Raw genomic sequence first — 15,371 nt, 5'->3', positions numbered from 1 at the left:
CTAGATGCTACTGTTGAGTGCTGTGGTCAAAAGGTGATGTGTACTTTGAAAAGGAAATCTTCAGCCATTTCTTGGAGACAGCACCCATACTGAAATAAAAAAGAAACAGATTTTACATTGGAGCCTGGAATGTTTTATCTTCTTGACAGGGAAAAGTGAAACCAGTGGAACAGTCACTCTTCAATTGTTCAATTGTTCAACTTCATTCCACCACCTCCTGACATTGCTTTGCAATAGATTCTCCAAAACTTTTAAGATAAAACTGGTAGCTTTAAAAAACGTGTATAGTTATCATGAAGTCATGGATCAAGCGAGGCTGCTTTTTTAGGAGAGGCTGAACACTTGCCTTCTTCAAATAATCAGGAATGCCATCAGTGGAGAGGAAGCCATTCACAATAGAGAGCAAGCAAGAGGCCACAGCCCCTATAACCTCTTTGAGGGGTTTAGTGTGAATAATATCTAAGGGAATTTGGGTAGGTTGGAAGATAACCACAAAGAGCGGGTTCAGCAGTGATAATTTTACACATGAGCACCTCAAGGCCAGAACATTCACCAACAGAAATAGATTTACTGTGCTAAAAACAGTTTCAAAGAAATCACTGTGGTCAAAGACTCGACAGGAAAGAGAAGTGTTATTTAGAGTTGTAATTTGGCCATGAGAGATGGGAATAAACTTTTATCCAAATTTCATAAATTGATTCAAACCTGAAAAGTAAACTCTACTGTATGTTTACAAGTACATATTTCTAATAATAAAATAAAGTATAAGTAACATTCCTTTAATTCTGATTCAAAGCCTTAAATGCTTATTTCAATGACAGAGGCACCAAGGGTGTCAAGGCTTGATAGTTTGATTGTCTCCTCTTGTCTGACTAATCAAGCTCTGGGTCATTCTCACAGCTCCAGTGTCACTTTGAACTAAATTGATGATCAACCATCCAGAATACACTTATACAGATTATTTCCCAAAATCTCCTGTATCATGATGTGAAAGATATACCCAAACTTATTTGAGTTTAGGGACATGGCTGCAATTTGCATGACACATGCGTCGATGATATGAAATACAGAGATGCTTCAATGCTTCAAGCTTGATTGTGGTAATTGTGGTAACTTCTCATCCTTAAATAATGCCTATGCACTGTGTAAGTACAATAAGAAGAAAGTAGAAAATTGCAATGAGGCCATTAGCCCAATGTTTTGAATCCCTGTATTCATTTAATTTTTATGGTAGAAAAATGTATTTGCTTTGCTCTGACTTTTTAAACACTTTTTAAACTCTTTTTAAACTCTAGAGAGTTCTAACCTCTTTTGTAACAAATACCTCCTGTAGGCTTCTAAGGTGCGTATTAAGTCGGTAGTTTGCTTCTTCAGCACAGCAGCAGTGCTCAGGTTTAAATTATTTCAGTTACAATGGATTCATAGGGCTGGGTGATAAAACCATATTATCAGGTGAAATTGTATTGTGACAATATGATCACACGGTGCCATTGTTGTACATACTGTGATACACACCAATATCAGAAAAATATTGTTAAAGGTGCTATAATAAATATTTTTATATTGATATGTTTATCAATTGACTACTTGAATGCGAAAGGTGCTGCTTGTAGTGGCGAAGTGTCAAATAATTATCACCCGACTCTGCAGTTCCCCTCAGTCCTACAAAGCGTTTCAGATTGTTTTGGTTTTCTGGCCTGCAACTTTACTCTCAGCGTTGTTTTCAGCAGCAGCGGTTTGATAAAGCCACTGTACACTACCTGCTCAGCACCAAACGGCAGACAGATAAAGTTAGCGGCTAGCTGGTGAACATAGGGGAGCATTTAGCAGCTAAAGAGCCAGATATGTGCCTCAGGAGTTAGAGGAGACCAAAACAGGATCAAAAGAAGAGTGAATATTGGACTGACATTCATCAGGTGGTCAGAACCACCACTCCAAATTAATGCTAATGTTGTTCCGTGTCTGCTGATGTGTGAAAAGGCAACTTTTCGCCAACAAGTCTGCTATATTAACTTTAAAGGTGATGGTACATCAATATTGTGTATAAAGTTTGTTTCTGCTTTCCCCAAGTGACCAAAAATCTGCTAATGCAGGTTTAAATATTGTGATATTAATTTCATCCATATATTTTAGGACAGGAAAAAGTATTACAAAGATAGAAATTTCTTCTAAAACCACTCAGCATAATTTCACCAAAATATGCCAAAACACATAAAAACACTGCCCATGTTGTTTATAAGCATTGGAGTACATTGTAATCAACACCACAGCTGCTGTTCCCTATGAAGGACAAAACAACCAAAACAGTGACCTTTTAAACCCACAGCGGGTACAGTACATACAGTATCACTTTAATGCGCTAACTACAACTAGCTAAGTGTTGACCTACATTAGTATTAGTGAAAAGTAATTTATTCAATCAATGGTGAGCCTTTCACTTGATGCCACAAACACCGATAGGCTGAGCTCACTCTCTCTCACTCTCTCGCACACACACACACACACACACACACACACACACACACACACACACACACACACACACACACACACACACACACACACAAACAAACAACAAAGTTCCATTTTGTAGTTATTGGTCCAAGTGGGAAAATAATGTTGGTAATTATCTCATCTGTAATGCCAATGTGGTATTCATAAATTAGTGTATTATAATTCGAAAACAGAAAAACAATTTCCTCATGCAGCACTGGTCCAAATGTCTTTATAGGCCTGACTCTGATTCAGAATAATTTTAGGCTCATGGAAATTGTTTTTCCAATGACTTGATAATGCGAGTAACATGATGGTCAATAGTCATTTCATCTCTCCGCTGGTATTTCTCTGACGACTTTCACTGTATTTCACTAGTATTTATGCTTACTTTTTAAAAGTAATACAACTGTACAAAAATATTCATAATATGGGAAATTACCACACCAGTAACCATTATAAAGGAAACTACCATGCCACTTACAGGCCATTAATTTGCTGTGGCTGTGAATCATTACCTTGCAATTTTCATCAACCTCACTTGATAACTTTGAAGACCTCTTGACTTTCCTCTCTGGCAGTAAGTGCATCTATGGTGGCTGTTCTCTGTGTGCTAAAAATATATATTTTGCTTTAAAAGCTTTGACTTATCGCAGAGCAGAACTCATTTTTATCAGAGATTTTGAATTCTCATTGGCCACTGCTAACAAACCATCCTCTCTCATCTCCCATGGAGTCATACTAGCTCTCAGTGTTCACATCACAATGTGTGTTTGAAATCACAGTGGTTAAGTTATGCATGATCAATAATTCTGGTAACAAATATTTTCCGTATATGTACCGTATAACTAGCATGACCAAGCAGTTATCATATGCAGTACCGATACATCGCCATGGTTTAGATTAATGCCAATTTTACCCTATTACAGATATATGGTATCGGCATAGTGCCAACAAACTGCCATACAGAAATGCCAGAAAGACACGTTCAAGGTAATTTAGGTGGCGTGTATAGGCTCCATTGTACGTTGATATTCACATAAAATCCAATCAAACTCTATTTATTTTCACATGGCCTTGTCATGTGTGTTATTCTGGTGAATTGGAACTCCAGAAGAGAGAGTACTCACACCCAACTTCCACCTAGAGTAGATAAACTGCCATGCTGCATACATTTGCACATTAATGAAGTGAAATGTGGAAATCTTAGTTCTTAATGCTTTATCATACAGTATTTATATAAACATGTGTTGACATTGAAATATTGGCTAATTAAAGCATGTAGTTGTTTTATCAATTACATAATGCATTTTATTTAAAATATGGTAATTATGGTGGGAAACTTTACAGTATTAATCACATCTGACAGATGAGAACTGACTGCACGGTTTGAGTGTCTTTGAATGTACATCAACTTTTAATGCACATCCAGGCAAGACTATGTGACTTTCTAAAGTAAGAAATAACACATTTTTCCTCTTACAAATAAAAAGTTGAATTCATAAGAAATAAAACTCGACTGTGGTCAATTTGATACGCCCAGGGGTTTTGTCTATACAGCCTTAGCAGGTGTTCAGCCTGAAAACAGCCCTGCATTAAAGCAATGCAGGGGGCTGGGCTGGTTGCGCCTTGTAGTTTCAGGTACTGTGGTGAGACATGACATACGTTCCAAGAAGACTTATCAGACGGCAAAACGGTACACATTGTTTTTTTATACTCTGAGACAGGATTTCACAGCTCTGGAAAGTGATCACGGCTGCAACTTTCATGACAATTGTGAGGTAAACTGTAGAACTAGTGTTCACGTTGCAAAGTAATCTACCAGGAATGTGGTCTTGCATGTATTTAATTGGCCACCACAGCGCCTTGCCAGATGACGTGTTCTGGTCAAGCCTAGTTCAACTTCAAAAAAGTCGTCCATGACCCAGTGGGGGTGCCCTCTGCATCTCTCTCTGCCCTCTCAATGAGGGGGCTGTTTTTTTCCACGTAGGGCTAAAACCAATCGAATGTGGCTTTACTTGGTCTGGTATGATCTGTGTATGTGTGTATATAGCTAATACTGGCTAATGTTAGTAAATGTTAGCTTGATAAGTATCGCTGTGCAAGTGACACTACTTAGTCATTTTGCTGACTCGAGCCACTGTTACACTATGTTTTAGTATATATATGTATGTGTGTGTGTGTATATATATATATATATATATATATATATATATATATATATATATATATATATATATACTTTCAATAACTTTATATAATTTCAATGGTTTTATCACAAAACTCAAACAAGAAGTAAACAATCAGAGTTACACTAGAGGACAGGTTTGTTGTGTGCTGTTCGCGGTCCCATTCCACTCACTCTCATTCTCTTTGCCTAATCATGATGTCTTTTAAAGCAACTGAAAATTCAATGTGCTTTTTAGAGCTGCAACAATTAGTCGATTAATCTATTAGTCAGTTGCCAGAAAATTAATCTGCAACTATTCAGATTAATTGAGGAGGATTAAGGATCAATCGATTAATCCTTTAAGTCATTTTTTAAGTAAAAATACCAAATGTTCCAGCTTAATCAATGTCTCAGATTTTCTGCTTTTCTCTGTTTTATATCATTGTAAACAGAATATCTTTGGGTTTTGGACTGTTGGTCTTTTTTGATTACATTACCTAGGACTACTATTACTACTACTACTACTAGGGGAAATGTGATGGACATTTTTCATTATTTTCTGACATTTTACATATGAATTGATAAATCAAAAAATAAGGAGCAGATTAATCGATAATGCAAATAATTATGAGTTGCACCCTTAGTGCTTTTATCCTCCACAGTGACCACTATTTGCTCAGCAAAAGTTACATGGTCTTGCTTTAAATCTTAACTGCTAAGGAAGCCCATCTATCCATTGGTTACTGATTCACAAGGATCCTCATGGGTAGTTCATGGTGGTCCCATGAAGTCGTGGATGTTTTTTGAGTTGCGTTCCAGTCCACAATGGGCAAGCAAACACAGAAAGATGGAGTTAGTAGAATGGGACTGGGGTTGGCAATATTTATTAGGTGAATCTTAAATCTATGAAAGCATTGTGGTGGATTGCATTAGTTGATAGTGGAGCATAACATCACGAAAATGGAGTGCCACAAAACTTCCCATTTTGCTGCTTTCTTACACTCTGCTAGTTAAAACTGTAAAAGCTTGCCTTTGAGGCCAGAAAGTACCAATTAGCAGTTGGCCTGAATGCAGTCCTAAAATACACAGGAGCCATTTTTGATACAATGGTAATTAATTAAGTAGAAAATGCTCAGTGCATGAGAGAGAAATGTCAGATGCAAATTCAAACATCATCATTATGCTCATCCTCATTACACAGTTATACATTTTTGTCATGAATAATAAAAGGTAAAAGTATATAAAGCCATCAAGAGTCTAATAGATCAGTCAAATTGATTCATAATAATGTTCAGTGGCCATGAAGCCTAAATTTCGAAATGTTCTATGCCTATAGGTCATAACAAATTAGAGATGCTGTCATTCACACAGCAAACTTTATTTTCAGCTTTTCCCTCTGGAAAAATATCATGGTGTAATTAATTGTGCTCCCAAGCCAATGCCTCTTGTCTTTACTAGACAGCACAGTAGTAGAATGAAAGAGATGCACTGGGTGGCAGACTCTCGTCATTTGAGTAGATTCTTGATTCGATTGTATAGTTTAATTTCCTCTGTTCAAGCAAGAGCAAACAGCATCAGGAGTTTCTTATCCATGAGAACAGAATTGCATTGTATTTGTAGACATTAGTACACAAACATTCTAATACAACAAATAATTAAATGCATAATAGAAGCTTGTGTGCTATAGAGAGGAAGGATTTTTCATAAGCCCAAGAAGTGGAGATTCTGTATGTACCTCCATTTAGTGATATCCACCACAGCAATCTTGTGTAGTTGCATGCTGCTACACTGCTCTTTGTTATTCATGCGTGATCATCCAGGTTTTGCACAAGATATGTGCAATGTTTACTAGACAAGGAGATATGAATAAATGCGACTTTCCATATTAATAAATAAAGTAAGAAAGACAAGTGTGAAGTTTCTGAAGGCTTATCATTTGAGTTTTTAATAACTTAAAAGTGGACGTGAGGAAAGTGAAATCGTGGTCCGATTTCTTAAATGTTAAAACAAAGATTTGAAAGAATATGATCAATTAAGCTTTGCATTGGTTTGGAGATACCACCCCTGAACTAATTGTAAACTTGTTAATTTTTCAGGTGAGGAGAAGTAAACGCATGGCATTTTTCTGCAAATGCCCGTTTACTTCCAGTTTGCTTTAATATTATTTTTTAGAATCCATTCTAGTCTCTACAAACCTAAAGGCCCCCGACTACCTAACCCCTAATGACTTGCGCCTGGCCAATGAACTGAATGAGTTCTACTGTCGCTTTGAGACACAATGGGACAGTCCTGACACCATCCCCGTGACTCCATCCACCAGCTCCAGCCCACCAGCTCCACCTCCACCACCTCAGCAGTGGCCTGGGCCTCTCCACATCTGCCCACCCCAGAGGATCCCCCCCTCCCTTACAGCAACATGGCCCTTCACTTCATCCTCCAGCACCTGGACTCCTCAGGAACCTACGCCAGGATCCTGTTTGTGGATTTCAGCTTCGCCTTCAACACTATCATCCCAGCTCTGTTGCAGGACAAGCTCTCCTAGCTGAGTGTGCCTGCAGGTGGATCACAGACTTCCTGTCTGACAGGAGACAGCACATGAGGCTGGGAAAACAATGTCTCTGACTCCTGGACCATCAGCATCGGTTTCCCCAAGGCTGTGTTCTTTCCCCTCTGCTCTTCTCCCTGTACAACAACAGCTGCACCTCCAGTCACCAGTCTGTCAAGCTCCTGAAGTTTGCGGATGACACCACCCTCATTGGGCTCATCTCTGATGGGTCTGCTTAAAGGTGGGAGATTGACCACCTAGTGACCTGGTACATTGAGATCAACATGGAGCTCAATGCTCTAAAGACAGTGGAGATGGTTGTGGATTTCAGAAAGAGCCCTGCCCCACCAGTTCCCATCACCTTGTGTGACTCCCCTGTCAACACTGTGGAGTCCTTCTGCTTCCTGAGCACCATCATCACCTGGGAACATCAGCTCCCTCACCAAGAAAGCACAGCAGAGGATGTACTTCCTGCTTCAGCTGAAGAAGTTCAACCTGCCAAAGATAATGATGGTACACTTCTACACCGCCATCAGTGAGTTCTTCCTCACCTCCTCCATCATCATCTGGTACGCTGCTGGCACCTCCAAGGACAAGGGCAGACTGCAGTGTGTCATTCGCTCCGCAGAGAAGTTTATTGGCTGCAATCTACGCCTCCAGGACCCTGAGGCATAGATTGCAGGAAAGATTGTAGCTGATCCGTCCCACCCTGGACAACACACAAACTGTTTCAGACACTCCCCTCTGGCAGGAGGCTGTGCTCCATCAGGACCAAAACCTCATACCACAAAAACAGTTTCTTTCCATCTGCAGCTGGCCTCATCAACAAGGCCTGGGACCCCCACTGACACTGATTTTCATACCCACCCAACCCCCCACTGTATTATACTCATACTGTAAACTTTTGCACATTCAAACTGTCATATTGTACATATTTTATTTGCTTATAATATTTTTCTTTATCTTATTGTCAATTTTATTCTGATTCTTGACTTGCAGTACTTGCTTTATCTTTCTTTATATTTGTACTATGTTTTATTGTTTTGCACCAAAATACCAAAGGTTTACACATACAAATTCCTTGTATGTGTAAACCTACTTGGCAATAAAGCGGACTCTCTAACAATACTCTTGTGGTACTGGTTTTCATACACAGATCAATTCCAATGGTTAACAGTTGGCAAGGTGTTCTTTACTTGAAATAGTTCTGCTTTTTTCTCTAATTGTACCTTTACCAAACAGTTGACTTTTTGTTTAATTGGTCCTCAGCAAGAAGAAGTGTTTTGTTACACACTGAAAATGTCTTTTGAGATATCATTGCATCTAAGGTTTCCCTCTTTGTGTTCAATGACACATTTGTGGGGAGAGTAGTGTAATAGTAGTTGTAATAATGTTTTTATATATGTTGCTCCAAACTCTTCCACAGCTTCATTATTTGTAAAACAAGATTTCTTTTATGTTATAAAAGACATTTCTTACATTTTCAGGGTCCTGTACGGTAGCTTTTTGAGGGTTTTACACTTGGAGATGAAATCTTTTGTTGACTGTGTAATTTCATGTGTCATATACTGTCATCACTTCTCTCACAATAATGTATCCCAAATGAGGGGTGTTGATTAATCCATTAGCAAAGCTCCAATTACTATTGTCCCTGCAGTTATTTGCCTGTAAAAGGAGAAATCAGCCCTCATAGACTCTGACAGATATCATCACTTTGAGATACTCAGTGCAGTTCAGTTATTTTGTGATGAAGTGTTTGATTTAAATTTGTAATTTAATTTTGTGGTACACCCACTTCGCCTCGACATGGCTGATACCCTTCTACTTCAGTTTGTGATTTCCTTTGTCACCCAAAATGACTGAACAAGCTGCAGAGAAGGGGGCATGAACTTATTACTTTGAATCAAAGGTGGGCGTATAGGAATATAAATGTCTCACCAATGAGTTCTTGAACACTAGGGCAAGCCTGTGATTGCCCCTTACTAAAATGTTGAGTAGCTGCATTGCATTATGGTCTATTGAAGCTACTGTCAGTCGAGAAATTGGTCTCTCTGCCTCTTCTGTGGATTTTCTTTCTTTGAGTGTTGGTGCAAAATGGCAGCTGGACCAAGAAGGTGTTATTCTGAGTGACCCCAAAACCAAACCACTTTTAAATTTTTTTGTATATTTTGCTGTGATTTCATCCTGTGACCACTTATCAGCATCAAGCAGATAGCAGCAAATAACCATAATAGTTATTTTTAACTGAATGTAAGTGTTTCAGGATGGATTTTTCCATTACTTGTACATTATGTGAAAAGTAAAAGTGGTGCTTACGGTACTATCTAGAAACGAGGTTCAACATTGTTGCTGACACTTTTAGCATCATAATATGGAGCTAATTTCCTGCCAAAACTTTACAAACAAACAAAACATGTTTTACAAATGCCCTACGATTCACTAACAACCAGTGTGGTTTGCAAATACAAAACACCATTAACAAATGAATGCATTTTGTTTTGCAAATACAAAACATACCTATCAAACAAATACACATATTTCTAATACATCATGCTTCAGAAACAAATACAGCATAGCATACAAGTCCAAAAATCCTACAAAGACAAAAAAATCTTCCACCGTGATTGTGCTGAGGATTTTCTCACAAATGTCCTGAGTAATTGAATTAATTTCAGTTCAATTAAAACATTTTTGTATAGCACCATCTCATACAAAAGCAGTTCAAAGTGCTTTACATAAAAACAAAACAGCAAAAAAAGTGCTCAAACAGAAACATCCATGCATACATACACATAAATACACACACATACATACAGACAGACAGACAGACAGACATACATACATACATACATACATACATACTGTACAAAATATGGTGTGTTCATTTCAGACAATGTTCGACTAGGTTGAGCAGAGCAGATTGAACAGCCACTGCCAGCCACTGTGGACAAGAGGATGACGTTGTTTATCTAGTTATTATTTGGTTTGATTTAGCTTAGTCTAGGATAGCTAGACAGAACGTTGTCATACTCTTTGCAAAACAAAATGCATTAGTTGGTTAATGGTGTTTTGTATTTGCAAACCACACTGTGTCCATCCATCCATCCATCCATCTTCTTCCGCTTATCCGGGGCCGGGTCGCGGGGGCAGCAGTCTAAGCAGGGACTCCCAGACTTCCTTCGCCCCAGACACTTCCTCCAGCTCCTCCGGGGATCCCGAGGCGTTCCCAGGCCAGCCGAGAGACATAGTCCCTCCAGCGTGTCCTGGGTCTTCCCCGGGCCGCCCCGGTGGGACATGCCCAGAACACCTCCCGAGGGAGGCGTCCAGGAGGCATCCGGATCAGATGCCCTAGCCACCTCAGCTGGCTCCTCTCGACGTGGAGGAGCAGTGGCTCTACTCGAGCTCCCCGTGTGACTGAGCTCCTCACCCTATCTCTAAGGGAGCGCCCAGCCACTCGGCGGAGGAAGCCCATTTCAGCCGCTTGTATCCGCGATCTTGTCCTTTCGGTCACTACCCAAAGCTCATGACCATAGGTGAGGGCAGGAGCGTAGATTGACCGTAAATCGAGAGCTTTGTCTTTCGACTCAGCTCCTTCTTTACCACAACGGTCCGATACAGCGCCCGCATCACTGCAGACGCTGCACCGATCCGCCTGTCAATCTCACGCTCCATCCGTCCCTCACTCGTGAACAAGACCCCGAGATACTTAAACTCCTCCACTTGGGGCAAGGACTCCCCACCCACGCGAAGAGAGCAAACCACCTTTTTCCGGTCAAGAACCATGGCCTCAGATTTGGAAGAGCTGATTCTCATCCCAGCTGCTTCACACTCGGCTGCAAACCGTCCCAGTGCATGCTGCAGGTCCTGGTTTGAAGAAGCCATCAGAACGACATCATCTGCAAACAGCAGAGATGAGATCCTGTGGTTCCCAAACCGGACACCCTCCGGCCCCTGACTGCGCCTAGAAATTCTGTCCATATAAATTATGAACAGAACCACCCCACTGTGTTTTATAAATGACTTACGACTGACTAAGAAACCACACAGTGTTTCTTAGTCAATCGTAAGTCATTTATAAAACATGTTTTGTTTTAAGTTTTGGCAGGAAATTAGCTCCATAAATTTACTGTACTCATATGCTATAGATTTGTTTTCCTTTTCGTTTGATAGAAAATGAGCAGGCTCCTGCTTCAATACCATTTCACAAAAGCAGTATTTGGTGTTCAAATTTGGTCTCCTCTTCACACACAGTTCACTGAAAAGAAAAGTGATACCCTTGGGGTTGCTTATGGCTCATTTCTTGGTCTTGTCTCACATTCACCGCACACAATTCCATTAAACTGTGAGGTCTTTTTAGAAAGTGAGCATGCTCCCTCATGTGCAACACAAACAAATGCATCCTCAGTGCACATTCACACACACACACACACACACCCCCTACAGGCTTCTTTTCCTGGCGAGGGTGCACTCACTTAGTGTAGCACTAGAGTGCAAAGATTGGAAACTCAGCAAGTGGTAGGAAACTCATGGTATGGAATGAGAGGACATTTGATGTTAACAGAAAACTCAGTCTGCACTGTACAGGCACTTTGCTGTTAAGACTGATTGGCACTCGAGAGATTGAATTAAATTAGATTTTGTTTTGGGGCAGATGGTTCCCACATAGTATTTACCCAGAGTGTGTATTTTGGGACTGTGTTTCTGTGTGTGTATCTGAAGAAAGCTGGATGCACTACCTCTTCCATTCTGTTGGACCCACCACTGGGTACATTACAGGTTACATTAGAAGTTGCATGGCCAACCATTGTTCAAATGTATTATTGTTATTGTATTATTTTCGATTGTAGTCCATTAGCCTTAGAAATCTTCAATCTCCTATAGTAGTAGTTTTTCAAAGGTGTACTCTGAGATCTAGTAGTTGAACCATTAAATAAGCTATTCTTGGTCCTGTTCTTAAAATCTAGCAACTTCTTGTAAACTTAGCTGCTGGCTGAGACGGTAGCCCCCCTCCAAACCAGCCCCTCCTCTCTCTACAAGCAGTACCTGCAGCAGAGGGAGGAGGACAGAGGAGAGGACCTCCTGTCCTCCTGTGTTCTTCATTCTTTCTAAACTTCACTCAGTATTTTGACGTCAGGAGTTTTAGGCTATTTATTTAACTGACATTTTAGGTTTATTCCCACTGAAATATTATTGAGTGTATATAGTGACTTTGCTATTGTGAACTTTACTGTTGCTGCTCTAGAAACAATATTTAGTTATATTTAAAATATAAAACAATTCTAATTCTGAATGTATTCTTTTGTTAAAAAATTATAATAAAAAAACCCATTTATTTAGTAATGAAAATGAACCGGTAAGAGTATTGATAAATAACCGGGCCAGTAAGAGTATGGATAAGATAAAGATGCAATCCTAACGTTGCCCACCCCTACAGCTGGTTTTGGCTTTACCCTGAATTTAGGAGGATGGGCAAATTGCAGTTAAATCCCTTCACTATAAGACTTGATTAACCAATGTTATTTTGTGATTATTATGTTTTATGGCACATAGTTCGATCACTCACAGAAATGTGAAGGATAATTTCAGGACATCCCGCTTACTTCACCAGTGAGCTTATTGGTTTCACTTTTTTTGAATTTGTGGTCAGATTCCTAATCTTGTTTACTTATTTTATGCTCAGATAGTTCCTGATTGAAATCAAATTATGCCAATTTTACAATAACTTAACTAAATTATTTTAAATAAAATTAAATTCTATTGTGGCTGCTTTTGTCCAGACAACAATTAACATTTGAGAACTCAAATTCTTTTGTTTAATAAAAAAGGGTTTTGTAGAAAAAAAGTTTATAAAGCAAGGTACTGAAAAAAAGTATGGTATACACTGTAGGCATTGAAACTCAAATGTCACACTGGCAATAGTATCATCAAATCATTTCAAACGATACCCAGCCCTACTCATTATGATATTAACTGTCATCTGTCAAGTACAAGCTGGCATTGTCATACAGTTTGTCCTCCTCATTACTGCAGCTCTACTGGCTCTGCAGCTATGAGTCAGCAGGCTCAAACTGGCCGCTAGGCAGTCGTATGGTGATGCAGTTTGCTAGTGCTCTTAATGCAGATTTAGGAGAGCAGCTGTGTGTTAGACACTGCAGTTGACTCATACTTTTCGGGGGTGTAATTGAACATAGATGGTTAGAGTTTTGATTGGTTCCAAAAATCAGGCCCGAAACCACACAAACTATTGTGGATTCTGTTTAAACCCAACTGAGCCAGTCTGAGCCAATTTACCATTTGATGAGCTTGAAACTGAATTTTTACCTCGGTATATGTGAGTCAAAAAACTCTCTCAAAAAACCCACAATCAATATAAAATGTGATCCTGAGAAAAGTCCGTGAGCGTGACCTGGCATGAAGGTATGGCTGGCATCAGGATGAGAATGACCTGGCAAACCCACGGGGTCTGGCTGGCAAAAGGATGAAAACAAAAAAAAACAAAAACAAAAAACAGGTTTGTGAAGTAGAATGGCTGAAAAATCTTGGAAAAGTGAATCAATGGAAAAACACCACAAAAGGCTTTGAGAACAGCTCTGACTCCCTAACTGTTACAGTTAAGCAGCTCAGAGGAAAAGGCTGTGACTGTGCTGGGATGCGACTGGGTGTGAGCTTGATAGGTCTTCCTTACATAAAAAAATGCTTCAAATAAAGTTTCCCTGCACATAATAATTATGCATTCAGGTTGCAAGTACAGAGAAACAGCAAAGATTTTTTTAAATGATGAAATCTGTCTCTCCTTTTAAGAAAAGATTTCTCAATCTCTCAAGGGTGTTTAAAGTATTAAACCTTTTGGTGTTTATCTACTACTTTGTGTTTACTTTTTTGAAAAATTTCAAGCCTTGAATTTGTGATTAAAGCTGACCTTTTAGACTCTTTGATGGTAACTTCAGTGGGTGGCCACCACTTTAGTGTTTGCGTACAATATATTGACAGTTTTAAAGCAGCATATTGACAACGCAAGTTTTTTCCTCATTTCTGCATCTTTATACTGCTCCTATTTAGTAAAATGCTTGTTGTTTATACTGTCACTTTCTTTGTTAGTCTGCTGGTTTTCTTACCTCCTTGCTATCCTTGACATCTTTCAAAAGAACATTATTTACATGTAAAACCCTACCAGCAGTCTGCATGCTGTGTGTGCTTTGGTAATTGCTCATTGCAAAGCTTTGGGTTTAACATTATAACCAAGGAAATGTTGTGCATGGGAGAGAGCTGAGGTTGCCAGCAGTTAAATCCTACTGTGTTAAGTCTTGCAGTTTGGCAGCTCCAGTGGTTGTGGCATGTAACTGTTCAGTAGTTTCTGCTTCCAATTTGTAGAAAATCCTCCCCTGTCACTCAAGTGATAATGGTGATCTTTTTATCTTTAAGGTATAATGCTACTGTGGCCACTGACAGCCTCTGCAATAAAACCTATAATCCAAAATGTGCAGCATGGTGTATGTATATGGTGTATGTAATACATATATTATTTCTAATATATAAAACACATTACATGGCAAGGACGTTTCCATCATTGGTTGTTCCCTAACTTCCCGAACATTTTATTTTAGAATGATATCTGTGAAAATGTTTCATAGTAGATCTTTAAAGCTGATATAATCAATATTTTTTTACAACATTGGATCAAATTACTATGTGTAATGTGAACCCACAGATAAGTCTCACCTGCCTCAGGTTCCCCTCAGCGCTACAATGTTTGACCATCTTCATCTGATTGTTTTAGTTTTACAGCCCGCATCTTTACTGTTTTAGTTCACGCTCTCAGCTCTCATCTCCAGCAGCAGCAGGCAGCTGTTTTCAGTGAAAAATCTCTGACAAACCCACTGTACTCTACCAGCCCAGCACCAAACGGCAGACAGACAAAGCTAGCTACTAGCTGATGAGTATTTGGCAGCTAAAGAGCCGTAAATTTCCCTCAGGACTTGTTGGAGAGCAAAACAAAAATAAAAGGAGAGTGAATATTGGATTAAAATCAAACTGATGACGAGGAACATTACTCTGAATAAATGCTAATGTTGCTCTGTATCAGCTGGATGTGTAAATGAATGCCTGTTTGCTAACAAGTTCGCTATGTCAACTTTTTAAGGTGATTGATAATGTCAGTGTTGT

This window comes from Siniperca chuatsi, linkage group LG1 (assembly GCF_020085105.1).
Source record: "Siniperca chuatsi isolate FFG_IHB_CAS linkage group LG1, ASM2008510v1, whole genome shotgun sequence".
NCBI classification, from domain to species: domain Eukaryota; kingdom Metazoa; phylum Chordata; class Actinopteri; order Centrarchiformes; family Sinipercidae; genus Siniperca; species Siniperca chuatsi.
Note: the sequence above shows the minus strand (reverse complement) of the source record.